The sequence below is a fragment of the Suricata suricatta genome, chromosome 5 (genome assembly GCF_006229205.1).
Source record: "Suricata suricatta isolate VVHF042 chromosome 5, meerkat_22Aug2017_6uvM2_HiC, whole genome shotgun sequence".
Classification (NCBI taxonomy): Eukaryota; Metazoa; Chordata; class Mammalia; order Carnivora; family Herpestidae; genus Suricata; species Suricata suricatta.
In genome coordinates, this window is record NC_043704.1 from 106,754,442 (window position 1) to 106,770,430 (window position 15,989).

Genomic DNA, 15,989 nt, shown 5'->3' on the forward strand with positions numbered 1-15,989 from the left:
CATGAAATAGAAGTTGGGGTTCTGATTTTTTACTTTGCTTATCCATTTGGAGTGTCATTGTAACTACTGTATTGTAAATGATGGAAAATAATTGCATATGTTAAAAAAATAGTGTTATATTCTAAAAAATAAAAATAAAAAATAAAGTAAAAAAAAATTCCAACATGGATCATTGAGAAAACTCAAGCTACATGCATTCCTGAGCAATAAATTGACTCAATTCTCATTTTCATATTGTTTGATACCTTGATAAACTACCCTCTCTTTCCCAAAGTCCATCCCTGGTCAAGCAGAGGGACAAAGACAGCAATCCCTCCACTCTTCACACTATGATATAGGCTCCTCTCTAAGAGTCCTAGGGCCATGATGCAAAGCACTCTAGAAGTTTTGGGAGATGGGTGGATGAATAGATGCTGACCCAGAAAGCACTGGGATACCATTAGCCCTCCAAGAAATGAGCTCACTTTTGGCCTTTGCTGAACCTTGGTGTAAACTTGCTATTTAAATTACAGGAAGCTTATCCCTTTCATCTGGTCTGGAATAATCTTTCTTTAAAAATTAATAAATTCCTGACAGACCTGTCCTGCGAAACTAGTCATCATGGTTTCACTTTCTGCTCCAACAGCCTGTATGGATCTCTCTGTCTAGTTTGGTTAACTGATATTCACAAGATCTCATAACTTCCTTTGAAAAGAGAGTTTCTGATTCTACTGGTTTCCTAGAGTCAAGTATGCACTTGGTTTATCAGCATTTCTACAAATTCTGTTTTTCCATACATGTAATTCATATGCACATAAATATATGTAGATCATTTTTAAGTTTCATAACTGAAAGAAGGTTCAAAATATTTTTTAATATTTTAGTTAACTCTGGATGATCAAAGAGTAAATATCTATCAATTAATTTATACTAAAAAGTCTTGCATTCTAATACCTACTCTGGGTAAACAATTGCTTTTTTTGCTATTGGGTATTCACTATATAATCAACTCAAGAGCTGCTTTGCTGATACCTTAATTCCCCTCATTTTTATTTTATAAATAGAAAAATGTTTTGAAACTCAAATATTTTACTACTATTATCCAGGAAGATCTGGACAAAGTAGGCCTTGCCTTCCCTCTGGAAGAAACTTATCTATTCCTATTATGAATTCAAGAAGGACCTGAGCTTTGTTCACATCTTGGTTCCTCCAATATCATCTGTATGCTGCAGAGTCCTTTGAAACATAAATTCTCTTACCAAATGCCCTGCTCCAAGGGAAAGTTTATGAGCTATAATTCTTACCTCAGTCACGGAAAATCTATCTATTCCACAGAGACATTAACAAGATGTCTCTGTTGGTCCCCACAAGGTGACTTTGTTTAATGTAAATTTCTAGATCAGACACCCATAATATAAAAGGAAACATATTCATGAGCCAATTTTTTACCCATTATTTTAGATTACTTGTACCCTCTACTATCAATTCCTTATACTAAAGTATTACGAAATGTTTGAATGTAGTGCTTTACAGTTTCAGTAGTAACAAGTATTCTAATTCATACTCAATGGTATCTTACAGTATGAGATTTCATATCTCATGCTAGCACCACAGTACTAGAGCCCAAATCTTCAATATTACCCCAGAGCATCAGATGGTGCTACAGGAGCAACCTGAGAGGGAACATTGAACCATGTCACCATTGCATCTTTGTGTAACTCACAACCCTAGTCATTCAGAACAGTTGTGTAACTCACAACCCTATTCATTCAGAACACTTGACACTGTGGTATTATTAAGCCTACTGCTCACAGAGGCTGAAGTCAGTTGGATGCTCTTATTTACAGTGGGGACTCTTCCACCAACAATATCAGTATTCCTCATTGGCCTCAGCAGAATAATGAAACACTTGGGAGCGAATATACAACCCAAAGAACCACAGCTAGATGCCAAGACTACAAATATTTCCACAGCTACTTTGAACTTGCTTTTGGTGCTCAAATAAACAAGGACAACAGAGATCCAGATGTTGAAAAAGACCAGAATCCCAAAGGTGAGGCATTTTCCTTTATAGTAATTATCTGGCAACTGGAAAGCAACAAAGGTTGTAAGAAAGCATAGCAAGGCCAGGAAGACATCAGTCCCAAACACAGAGCATAAAAACTCTATAGAACCTTCATCACATTCCAGAATGATCTTCATATTTCAAGATTCTATGTTCTTATGCACTACTGAAGGCTCCAATACTAAGTAGGCTGTGCATATGCCAATCTCAACTAGAACAGAGATTACACAATGATTTTTCAATAAAGGGAATGGATGAATAGGAGTCAGGATTTGGATTTAGAAATTCTGCAGGCTAAAAACGGTGAAATAGTCTTTCCAAGAATGCAAGACCAGCAAAGAGAAAAGGCCATTGCCAAAGTTGACAAGGCGGGTCATGCAGGACCAGTTGTACAGTTTGCTAATGAGAAGCATGGAAGATGGCAGTGTGATGACAAGAGAGAGCTGAATGAGAAAGCTCAGCTCCTGGTCACTAGCATTCACAAGTGGAGTATGCCTGTATATCACGTACACAACTGTGACTGCCAAGACCACAAGCACCCCAAAGATGGAGAGAATGGCAAGCAGGGATCCCAGGGCCTCATTATAAGCCAGGAATTCCACCTCTTTTGGCATGCACTCACTCTTTTGTGCATTTGACCAATAGTCTTCACCACATTGTTCACACTCCCTTTGACCTAATGAATAAAGAACAGAGGATTAACTCGGAGCAGCCAAAGACCTAGGGCAGGACTCATTGAGATCCCTTTATACGGACTATACAAAATCTAGAAAGAAGAAAAGAAACCAGCAATACAATGGTCTTAGAATGTGCAACCAACATTACAAATTGAGAATTATTTTTAGTTGTGGGAATTTGGTCTGCTTTCTTGGTTTCAGCCTTTCCTATCTGGGCCTTTTCCAGTAAGATGTCTCTTTTCTTTCTCTTCCCATTATTCCATTGAGAAGGGAGGTGTGTATCTCAAAAGCCTGAGAATTCACAAATGGTTTAACATGGATGAGAAAATGAAAGCTACTCAGGTGAAACAATCAAGAGAATTGTGAGAAGGTTGATTAAAATACAAGTGTTTTCAGTCTTCCGTTCAACATTACTGCCACCTACTGAGGGGAATCTTGTCTTTGCTCCTTTAGCTTTCCCCTCCCCACCCTCCAGATGCAGATTCCAGAGAACAGGCATGAAGGACTGAGAATAAGAAGGGAAACAAAAGTTCCTGGGTAACTCGGTCAGTTAAGCTTCTAACTTTGGCTCAGGTCATGATCCCACAGTTTGTGGGTTTGAGCCCCATGTTGGGCTCTGTGCTGACAGCTCATAGCCCAGAGCCTGCTTCAAACTCTGTGTCTTTCTCTCTCTCTGCCCCTTCCCCCACTCACACCCTATCTCTCTATCACACACACAAGTACATAAACAAGCATTTGAAAAAGTTTTTTAAAAAGAAAGGAAATAAAACAAAAACAACTGTGTTGATAAAATTCCATGGGAGTGTGTTACAACATAAGAAAAAGGTATTTGAGATGAATTCATAGTAAATTATCAAATGGATCACTTTAATATTCTTTAAAATGTACAGGTGATGATTGGAATTCCCTTTTAACCACTCTTCACTGCTGGACTGGACTTCTTTTGATAAAACTCTTCAGAGACTGAGTCACGTGGGGTTCAGGGAGTTGTTCAGATTACACTGTGTTTATTTTCTATTTGGGAATTTTTACATACTTTAAAATTCTTCAAATAAATTGTTTGCCTTTGGGCAAAGGGCAAGTACAGCTTTTGAGTTATCTTTAAAGATAGAGATAAACAGAGATAAAAGTAAACCTGCTCCAACATGCTTCATAAGGGTAAGTACCCCAAACACAGCTAAAATCCTGGTCATGAAGAGCAGAAATTCAGCAGGTTTCAGAGAAGAATTCAGAAGCAGTAGTTAAAGAATTAATCTGCAAAATTCATATTACGACCTTGAGTAATTATGGCCTTAATTCCATGGTCTTTAGGGATGGAATTCTAGAACTTATAATTCCAAACTAGAGATAATTCAGTAAAACAAAGAACTGTAATTCACCTATTTTTCCAATTATTCACTATTTTTTACATAACTAATATTTACTGTATTTTAGAAATTGAAATATTTTAAGTACTTTTTATGAATCCATTTATTCACATTTCACATTTCATTTTTAAAAATGTTCTTCTCTTAAATTCCCAACAGTAGCAGCTTCAGAACTGAAACCCAATACTATGGTTTTTTTCACACTGCACAGGATATCCAACAGTTCAAAGGATTGTAAGGATTTTTGTTATTAGTTGTTTACAACTATTTATAAAGATCACTCCTAAAGCCCTCTTTACCAAAGCATGCTTACTCTGATTGTATTTCAATATCAGTGAAAAATATGATCATCTCTACCTGGTTCCCACGACACATGTCCATCAGCACATGGGATGCAGTCAAAGCAGCATATTGGTTCCCCTTGACGAGTCCCCTTCCGGGCCCCAGGATGACACAGATCAGTACACACCAAATGGGGAAGCTAGCAAAGACAAATACAATCAATGCATGTAACGAAGCCTTTTGTCTCCACTGGAAAAAAACAAAAAACACAAAAACACACAAAAAAACAAAAACAAAGAGTTCACATCTGGATTTCTATTGGAAACTTAGGATAGCTAGGCAAGGATGACAAAGAGAATGAATAACACCTGGAGAGTCTACAGAGAAATTTTGCTAAAAGTCAATCTTATGGTTGATTCTAGAAATCCAGATTCATCTTAAAGCTAGCTCTTTCCAACTTTGGAGCCTCAGACCAGCCTCCATGCCCATGATACTCTGGGGAAGGAACAATTTGCCAAAACTGTTTCTGCTTGTGGGGGGCCTGTGACCCCAAGAATTATCTTGAGAGCCTGAAAAAGATTTCTTTTCACAAGGTCATCCCATCCCAACATAGTTTGAAAGTTAAAGAGGGTCAGGAGAAAAGAAAAACAAAAGATCTTTTCCATGAGAAAAATTGACAGGGAAAAAAGGAAACATGGACAAGACATAACACTGGAATATTTTCTCACAAAAAGGAGTTTAGAAAGCTCAATGGTAAATGCAAGTTTCCCTTTATGTTCTACATGGATGTACACTTTCAAACCCAGTACAAATGCAATGTTTGTAAATCAGTTTATATAGTAAGGTAAATGAAAATCTTCCTGTTTAAAAGGGAGATAAAATGTGATTTCCCTTAAGGAAAAATTTATTTTTCAAAGTGAATAATCATATTTATATGTATTTTGGAAATCAGAATTTTCCTATGTTGAGTTTTTCAGGTGAAATTGAATTAGATAACAATAAAAATATTAGACATCTCTGAGATTAGATATGGTATGTAGCACTACTGAAGTATGTATTGCTATACACAATAGATAGGCTTCATACAAGGTGTGTGTGTGTGACCACAGAATGAACTAGATTTCCTCTCTTCTGACCTAGTCTTCTAAAAAGAGCTCTTTATATACCTTTCTTTGAAAATTATCAGAACAATGAACTGATGACTTTCTGTTCCATTTCTCAGTATCCTTCCTTTCTTAGCCCCCATAATCTAGCTTCTAACCCACTCACCTCACTACCATGTTTCTTGCCATGTCTGCTAGCTTCTCCTCTAGCTACATTCTCTGTTATTTCTCTTCAATATTTGACACTCTTGATCAACCTCTCCTTGAGATGCAGGCTCCCTTGGCTCCCATTGGGCCTTTTATTTATTTTATCAGCTCTATATCCTCCACCTTCCTCATCACTGTGGGCATTTTCTTAGGTTTGCTCCTTAATCCTCTGCTTTTATCTCTTGATATAAAGCTCATTCACTCTTTTTTCCCCAACCAACAGCTCTATATAAGAACTCCCAAATCTTGATCTCTACCAACATATCCCACCTGACCTCTAATTCCATATCCTAAACTTCCCACATATCCCTACTTTGAATTTCTACCATCACCTCCAATTCAATATGTCCAAAACTATCTCCATTAACCCTATTCCTTCTCTCAAATTTCCCATTTCTGTCACCAACACCTCCATTCTTATCCATAACCTACAACCTCCAATATATATACACCCTCTACTTCACTCAGGCCCATCTGCTCATCAACCTCCAGATTCAGTTTACCATCATGAGTTAAATCACACCTGATATTGCCCACTAATTATTTGATGCAGGACACTTCCAAGTCCAGTGGCTTCTAACTGTAAGACATCCAGAATATGACTATTATGTGCCACTTCCATCATATCTATCGTAGTTCCGGCACTCGCATTATTTTGGATTATTTTATTGGTCTTCTAATTGTTTATCTTTTTCTACTCTTGTTCCTCACCCCAGCCCACTCCTTCAGCCTATTTGCAACATGGCAGATAGACGATCCTTTAAACCCTAAGTCATACCATTACTCTCTTCTCTCAAGACTCTTCTGTGGCTCCCCTTTTCACTCAGTGTTAAAACCCAGTCCTGAAATAGCCAATAAGGCCCTATGTGATCTACTCTCTCGCTGCTCTCCTTCTCCCTCCCTCATTCCAGCTACACTGACGTCTTTGCTATTTCTACAAAATGCCAACAATGTCCATGCCTCAGGGCTTAGAAGTTGCCATTGTCTCTGTCCAAAATGCTCCTCCCCTAGATAATGAATACATGGATTCATTTCCCTTTAAGTTTTTGTTCAAATATCACCCCAGTGAGGTCTTCCCTGACCATATTATGTGAAATTACACCTCCTCCTCCATCATTCCCTATCTTAATCCTTACAACTTTTTCTCTACAGCACTATCACCGTTTAAGATAATATGGGGATATTTCTTGTCCCACTGAAATGTTAGTTCTATTAGAGATTTGTTCTTTTTTGTACAGTGATGTATCCCTAGTTCTTAAGATAATGTCCAGCATCTATAATATTGTACTCAATAAATATTGGCTCAATTAATTAATTGATTTCATTGTAGGTGCTGTGAAGGCAGCATTTTGGGGTTGTGTGTGTTTGTGTGTACGTGTGTTTGCTTTTGCTTTTTTCTTTCTTTCCCTTTATTTAGTAGTTTGTGAAATAACAGGTTAGTTCCAAAGAATACTCCAAAGCTGATCAATTTTGGAAGGAGGAGAATATCATTATGAACTTATGGATTTAAAATCTGTTTTATTTTACTGCATTTATTTTTCTTCTTGATGCTCAAATTATCCAATTTTTGACCAGGGAGAACTCCTGCTTTGCTCCCACATTCTTTTTTTCTTTTTTAAAGTATAGTTGACAATGTTATGTTAGTTTCACATGTACAACATAGTGATTCCACAAGTCTATATGTTAGCCTAGGCCCACCACAAGTATAACTACCATCTGCCACAATACATTATTACAGTACCATTGACTAAGTATTGCCTGTGCTCTACCTTTCATTCCCCATGATGTATTCATTCCATAAATGGAAGCCTGTACCTCCCACTCCCCTTTACTCATTTTGTCCATGCCCCTCGCTCCCCTTCTCTCCAGCAATCATCAGTTTGTTTGTCTTTCTCTCTCTAACTTATGTCATCTAGCATGATACTTTCTAGGTCCATCTATGTTATCACAAATGGCAAGATCTCATTCTTTATGTCTGAGTAATCTTCCATTATGTACATATATATACCACTTCTTCTTCATCTGTGGATGGACATTGTTGTTTCCATGTCTTGGCTATTGTAATTAATTCTGCAATAAACATAGAAGAGGATATATCTTTTTTAATTAGTGTTTTTGTTTTATTTCCTTTGGGTAAATACCCAATAGCAGAATTATTAGATCATATGGTATTTCTATTTAATTATTTTTAAGGAAAATCAGTACTGTTCTGCACAGTGGCTACACGAACTTACATTCCCACCAACAGAACACAACAATACACAAATGTTCCTTTTTCTCCACATACTTGCCAAAACTTATTATTTCTTATCATTTTGATTCTAAACATTCTGACAGAGATGAGGCAATATCTCACTACAGTTTTCATTTGCATTTTCCTGATGATGAGTAATTTTGAGCATCTTTTCATGTGTTTGTTTGCCATCTGTATGCCTTTTTTTTTTTAATGTCTATTTAGGTACTTTGACCATTTTTTAGTTGGATAATTTTTTTTTGGTGTTAAAGTTGTATAAATTATTTATATATTTTGGATCCTGGGCCCTTATTACGTCTTTTGCAATATCTTCTCCCATTCAGTATGTTACCTTTTCATTTTGTTGATGGGTCTCTTTTTTGTGCAAAAGCTTTTTTTTTTTTTCCTCTTGTATCCCTTGTCTGAGGAGACATATCTAGTAAAGTGTTACTAAGGTTGATGTCGAAGAAATTGCTGCCTAAATTTTCTTCTAGGAGTTTTATGGTTTCGCGTCTCACATTTTGGTCTTTAATTCACTTTGAGTTTATTTTTGTGTATGGTATAAGAAAGTAGTCTAGTTTCATTCTTCTGCATCTCCAGTTTTCATAGTACCATTTACTAAAGAGACTGTATTTCGTCCATTGTATATTCTTGCCTCCTTTGTTGTAGATTGACTATATAAGCATGGGGTTACTTTTGGGCCTTCTATTCCGTTCTACTGATTCTATGTGTCTATTTTTTGTGTTAATACCATACCATTTTGATTATTACAGATCTGTAGTATATCTTGAAATTTTGTGATACCTCCAGCTTTGTTGTTCTTTCTCAGGATTGCTTTGACTATTCAGGATCTTTTGTGGTTCCATGCAAATTTTAGTATTATTTGTTTAATTTCTAAGAAAAAATGTGGCTGATATCTGATAGGGATTGCATTGAATCTGTAGATTCCCTTGGGTATTATGGACATTTTAATAATATTAATTCTTCCAATCCATGAGCATGGAATATATTTCCATTTGTTAAGCTGTCTTCAATTTTTTTTTATCAATGTTTTATAGTTTTCAGAGTACAGGTCTTTCACATCTTCAATCAAGTTTATTCGTAGGTATTTAATTCTTTTTGGTTCAATAGTAAATGGGACTATTTTCTGAATTCCTCTTTCTGCTTTGTTACTAGTGTATAGAAACACAACCAATTTCTGTGTATTGATTTTGTATCCTGTAATTTCAGCAAATTCATTTATTACTTCCAATAGTTTCCTGGTGGAGTCTTCAGAATTTTCTGTGAGTAGGATCACACCATCTGCAAATCATGACTGTTGAGCTTCTTTCTTCCCAATTCAGATGCTTTTATTTCTTTTTCTTTTCTGATTGTTGTGTCTACAATTTCCACTATGTTGACTAAAAGTAGTAAGCATGGATGTTCTTGCCTTGCTCTTGATCTTAGAGGAAAAGCTCTAAGGGGAGTCTGGACTTTATTATATGGACTTTATTATATTAAGGTATGTTCCCTCTAAACCAACTTTGTTGAGAGTTTTTGTCATGACAAATGTGTACTTTGTCAAATGCTGTTTCTGCATCTACTAAGATGATCATTTGATTTTTATCCTTCATTTTGTTTATATGGTGTATCCTGTTGAATGATTTGTGAATATTGAACTATCCTTCCATCCCCAGAATAGATCCCACTTGATTGTGGTGAATGATCCTTTTAATGCATTGTTGACAATGGTTTTCTAATATTTTGTTGAAGATTTTTACAAGAGATCTCTTCACCTATCTTCCTTTTTTAAAATACTTTATTCTGGTGCATCAGGGTGGCTAGGTTGGTTAAGCATCCAACTTCAGCTCAGGTCATGATCTCACAGTTCATGGGTTTAAGCCCAGCATCACACTTTGTGCTGACAGCTCAGAGCCTGGAACCTGCTTCAGATTCTGTCTCCCTTTCCCTGTCCCTGTCCCTGTCCCTCTCTCTCCCCACCCCACTCCCATTCTGTCTCTCTTTCTCTCAAAAATACATAAATATATTTTTTTAATTTTAATACATTTTTCTTTTCACTGTTTTGCTGGGGTGCATTCCCTAACCTTTTTTCCCAGGTGTCTGATCTGTTCTTCTGCATCTTCTAATCTACTCTTGATTCCCTTTAGTGTATTTTTCATTTCAGTTATCATATTCTTCAACTCTGGTTGGTTCTTTTTTTACATTTTCTATCTCTTTGTTGAAGCTCTCACTGAGTTCTTCCACTTTTCTTTAATCCCATGAGCATCATTACTTTAAACTCTTCATCAGGCATACTGCTTAATTTTATTTAGTTCTTCTTCTGAGGTTTTCTCTTGCTTTTTCATTTGAGGCATATTCTTGTCTTCCCATTTTGACTTTCTGTGTTTGTTTCTCTACATTATGCAAAACAGCTACTTATCCTACACTTGAAGAAACAGTCTTACGCCTGGTTGTCCCCTGTGTAGGCTGTGCCTCATGACTTTGGCTGGCTCACTAGAGCTGTGTTTGGTGTGGGCTGGGGGGTCCCAGAGTACTCTGTGATGGAGCCACCCTGCTAAGATGTCCAGAGCTGAAGTGGGTTCTGGGGCTGGGGTGGTCCTGGGACTCTCCACAGAGAGGGTGCCTTGGCAGGACAGCTGAAGCTGAACTGGGCATAAGCCAGAGTGCCCATGGTGCTGAGCCCCGGGGGTTGCTCTGGTGAGGCATCTGGAAACAAGGAGGAGCGTGGGCTGGAAGGTCCCCGGGTGCTCCATGAAGGGGTGGGGCCCAGTCAGATGGCTAGAATCGAGGCTGGCACAGGCCAGGCATTCCCAAGCCACTCTGCACAAGGGGCACTTTGGCAGGGTAGCTGAAACTAGAGCAGGCATAGCCAGGAGGTCTCAGTCAGCTCTGTACCAGGGGTGCCCCAGCAAGCCGTATGGAGATGCAGTGACTTGGGCCTGGAATGTTCCAGGGTGCTGTGTTCCTGTGTCATCTTGGTCTGATAGCTGGAGCCATCGTGAGCACTGACTAGGGACACCTGGTGTGCAGTGCCCTGTGACCTCCTTGGTAGGATAGCTGGAACTGGTGTGGCCCGGAAACACTGAGGCAGCAGGCCAGTAGGGCGCACAGATCCTGTTCCGGTTCACACTATCAAGGTGAAGAGGAAACATAAACTCCAGCGTTCGCTAGCTCCTCTGACTCAGAGAGAGCTCCAGCAGCTCCCCGCCTTTAGGCAATGTTCTAGGGCTCATCCTTTCATATTCCATAGTTGCTCTTTTATTGAAAAAAATTTTTTACATTTATTTATTTTTGAGAGACAGAGTGAGACAGAGCTCAAGTGGAGTTGCAGCAGAGAGAGAAGGAAACACAGAATCTGAAGCAGGCTCCAGGCTCTGAGCAAATGGTCAGCACAGAGCCTGATGCAGGGCTCGAACCTACCAACCTGTGAGATCATGACTTGAGCCAAAGTCGGACACCCAACCGACTGAGCCACTCAGGCACCCCCCTAGTTGCTTTTTTAAATCTCAGCTTTTTTTTTCTCGTGTGCCCTTGGGCAGAAAACCCTGCTCAAGGTCATCTCAGGGTACTATCCCTCTTCACTGCAGTTCCCAGCGTTGGGGGTAGAGATTCCCTCTGTTACCAAATCTCCATCTCTCCTGTATTCTCAGTGTGGCCTCTATCCTTTGTTGTGCAGAAGCTCTTCGATCAGCCCTCAGTTCTTCAGGAGGAACCGCTCTATAAACAGGTATAGATTTGGTGTGTTCATGGAGGAGGTGAGTTCAGCGTCCTCCTATGTTGCTGCCTTGCAGTGGCATTCAGGGAAATGGTTTTTTGCAGCACTTAACAGGAGGTGGACTCATAGTAGATACTTAGTGAATTCGTACCGAAGTCCTTTGAACCAATTTCATTATTGAAATATAACCCCAATTTTAATAAAGAAGAAAAATAAAATTATTATGTTCTAATGAAACCTTATTAACATAAAGACTGACTACTATATTTCACTATTTTTCCATCAAATTTTAGTAGAATTAGGGTTCTATGAACCTATATAAGCAGTAGCATCTCTTTTTTCATGCAAAATAATTATATTATGTACCCGCTATACGCCCAGCAGTAGGAATACAGAGTGAAAAGTCTCCGGCCTCACTGAGGGAGAGAGCTCTAGACTACCCAAGATAGTTTATACTCTAGGCCTAGGGCAGTAGAAGTGTTTTACGTCTAGCACAGTATTCCAAGCCACAGGTGGCCATTGAACACTTGAAATGTGGTCAATGTGACTAAGGAACTAAATTTTTAATTTTATTTAAGTTTAATTAATTTAAATTATATAAGCTACATGTGAATAAGAGCTACTGATTTGGACTGTACAGCTCTAGGTCAAAGAAACAAAATACAGAAGAGAGCTGTGTCCCCTCCGGTGGCACACACCAATAAGGTTTTATTTTTATACCCTGTCATAATGTTTGAGGGCTGCCTAAGGATGGGCCAAGAAACGGAGGAATTTGGGTGTATGTGTGTATGCTTCTGTGAGTGTGTATGAGTTTATCAATGTTTACTGCCACCCATGAAAAGGGAGAGCAAAAAAAGAAAAGAAAGAGAGAGATGAAAAGAGAGATTTAAAAAAGATCTTCTAGGTGTCTGGCACAGGACAGGAGCTCAGAAGTCTTAATTTCTTTGTTATTTTATTCTTAGATCTTTTCCCCGCAGGATTTGAAAGAACGTTTGAGTATCTCAGGTCTCAGGCCACACAAGGGGCGCCTGGGTGGCTCAGTTGGTTAAGCATCCAACTTCGGCTCAAGTCATGATCTCATGCTCATGAGTTCAAGCCCCACGTGGGTTCTGTGCTGACAGCTCAGAGCCTGGAGCCGGCTTTGGATTCAGTGTCTCCCTCTCTCTCTGCCCCTACTCTGCTCATGCTCTGTCTCTCTCTCTCTCTCAAAAAATAAATAAAAATAAAAATAATTTTAAAGGGCCACACAAGAAGAGGGAAGATACATGAATAAGAAACAAAATGAAAAGAGATCCTGCATCTGTGAAATAAGTCTACACCATTAAGGAAAAAACGCTGGCTGCACAGACTCCCATTTCCCGCTCTCTCACTCCTGCTGGGTCCTTTCATTCTGAGATCCACATGGGAGATTAAATTGCCAGTGCATTTCTGCCACCTGATCATTTTACTGTGACACAGCAGGTCACCCTGTAGTAAACACTGACCTAGAATATCAAAAGCCGTGGAGTCCTACTCTCCTAGAACTAATATTTCATGAAGGGTAAAAAGTTCAGCTATGTGGTTAGTAATGGGACTTATTCTGATAAGTGATGAGGTTTCCTCTAACTTTCTCCATTACTTCAGAGACTGTCTTTCCCTGGTATACAAAGGCGCCCACTCTCTAACTCACCAACCACTTCTCATTCCTGCATATCAAAGCCCTCCTGTTGCCATAGGAGGAAGAGAAATAAACAGTATAATCATAAATTTAAAAAATAATGAAATAACAATAGTTCACTATCAATAAATAATAATCATAGGAAATAAAAGGAAAATAACAGTTTTTATGTATAGTAAACATTACATCCAAAGATAATGCATTTAATACTGACACCTTATTTCTACTACCTCTCAGAACAATTTTCAAGTCAGTATTTTGGAAACTCATCTTTCTCTCCTATAATCTCTAAAAGATTTATTGAATGATACATCAAAGCTTGTTGACATTCATGTGCACACATACACATACTATAATGGTAGCTGGTGTTCCCTACCCCAAATCGTATTATGAATTTGTAAATCCTCCTTCCTGCACTTTTGCCCTGAGAATAAGTAAGAAAAAAAAAAGAGGAAGAAATTAAGTCCCTCTAGGACTACCATCAGAAAGAGAAAGAAGGACTTCTGGGTGACCTGAGGATAATGGTAGCTGCTAAACTGTGACTGTTTCCACACATCCTCTCAAAAACACCACACAAACTTTAAAAACAAAACAAAACAAAATAAAACCGCATATGACTACAACTTTACCATCATAAAGAACCTGAGAATACTATGAACTTCAAATTACTTGTATGTAGAGAAATAGCCATTAAATCCCAGCAAGGCCATCTCTAGAGTTCCTCACTCATCTCTGGGTATGTGGGAAATGAGTGGAATCTTAAGAAACTCTGCAGAAAAGAGTAAGGGTGAACCTAAGGTTGACGGAGAGCAGACACATCGCTCCTAGAAAGAAAATGTCCCAGCCTGCTTTTAAACAGGTTCAAAACCATGTAGAGACAGCACTGGCTAGAGAGAAAGGTCTTGAAAGTGAGACTCAAGGGGCACCTGGGTGACTCAGCCAGTTAAGCCTCTGACTTCGGCTCAGGTCATGATCTCTTGTTTGTGGGTTCGAGCCCCATGTCAGGCTCTGTGCTAATAGCTCAGAGCCTGGAGCCTGCTTCAGATTCTGTGTCTCTCTGTCTCTTTGCCCCTCCCCTCTCATGCTTTGTCTCTCTCTGTCTCAAAATAAATTTAAAAAAAAACATTGAAAGTGAGACTCAAGGTGCTAGTCTCAGGGCAGTACCACCTCTATGGGACTATAAGGAAGATGAAGAGGGAGAAGTGCCTTTCTGAGATACGGTAGAAAGGGAAAGAAGAAAGGAAAATTAAGAATCCTACAGAAACCAAGAGTGAACCATAAAACCAAGAGACACATTAAGCCTGGGTGGCTCAGTCGGTTAAGCGTCCAACTGCGGCTCAGGTCATGATCTCACAGCTCGGGGGTTCGAGCCCCGCATCAGGCTCTGAGCTGACAGCTAGCTCAGAGCCTGGAGCCTGCTTCAAATTCTGTATCTCCCTCTCTCTCTGACCCTCCCTTGCTCACGCTGCCTCTCTCTCTCTCTCTCCCTCTCTCTCTCAAAACTAAATAAAACATTTTTAAAAATTTAAGCCTTCTCTTACCACAAAAAGTCATTATCTTAAAGGAACTACTCTGCACTCTACTAGTAGAAGAAGACAGTCTTGAAATAGGGATTTGTAAACCACCAAAACCCCTTATCTTTGTCTATGAACAAAAATAGAACGGTGTCTTTATGTAAGTTTACTATAAGAAGAAAACAGAAAATCAAAATCAAAATCAAAACATTCCAGAAGAAAAAAAATTTCATCAAATTAAAATTCCCATCAACACATATACACATATAACCACTAACCAGAAAAATAATGTAGCAGCATTTTATTTTTTAATTTTTTTAAAGAAGTCCTCATGCCCAGAATGGAGCCCAATGTGGGGCTTGAACTCATGACCCTGAGATCTAGACTTAGGTCAAGCCAAGATTGACAGATGCTTAAGCAACTGAGTCACCCAGGTGCCCCCTGTAACATAGCATTTTAAATAAATTTTCTAGCACTACAATTAAATATTCTTTAAAAAGCACTTGGAGCTTTGAAAAAATATGTTGAGTCAGGTATTTAAAAACTAAAAACATAAATAAATACAAAACTGGAAAAAATGAAAAAAAATTTATTCTTTAGTTCAGGAAAGAAATTAAGGACAAAATAATACCATTTCAAAAATTAAGATAAAAGTTACAAGGCACTCAAAAACAAATATATTTGAGTGAAAATTTAACAAGGGGCATCGAATAAAGGCAGGAAAACAACCAAAAGAATAAGAATGAAATAAAGAAAAAGGCAAAAATGATCAGAGAGAAAAATAAATAAAACAGAAGACAGACCAAGGAAATCATACCCTTTGATTGGAGTACTTGAAGAAAAACCAAATGAGAAAACTAATATTTCAAACTAGAGTCTAAGAGAATGTTCCAAAAACAAAAGACTGGAATCTGTAGATAGAAAAGATATACTACACTTGAAAAGTATATTTGTACTTGTACAAATACTATGCTTATATCATATATGAAAAAATTGACTTGGAATCGCCAGCTCGTGATGTCTGATATTCAACAGTATCTGAAACAATATAGACATGCAATTCTCTGTGTATATAAACAAAATAGGATGTCAAAGTAACTAACCTTTGATGATTCAGTGTTCCAAAATATTGTTGCATTCTTTTTCATCATGAGCTCAAACTTAAGAGTTTGTGAATATATATTCTCCAA

The 15,989-nt window shown here is 38.2% G+C and overlaps 1 protein-coding gene across 1 annotated transcript in view; it reads right to left on the minus strand.

The window, feature by feature from the left end:
- Positions 1–4,547, minus strand: part of KCNAB1 (potassium voltage-gated channel subfamily A member regulatory beta subunit 1) — a 452,797-nt gene extending 448,250 nt beyond the window's left edge. Inside the window, exon 1 of the mRNA XM_029940002.1 lies at positions 4,446–4,547. The gene's annotated coding sequence lies outside the window, so the exon portion shown is untranslated. The remainder of the gene's footprint in view (positions 1–4,445) is intronic.
- Positions 4,548–15,989: the final 11,442 nt, after the last annotated feature.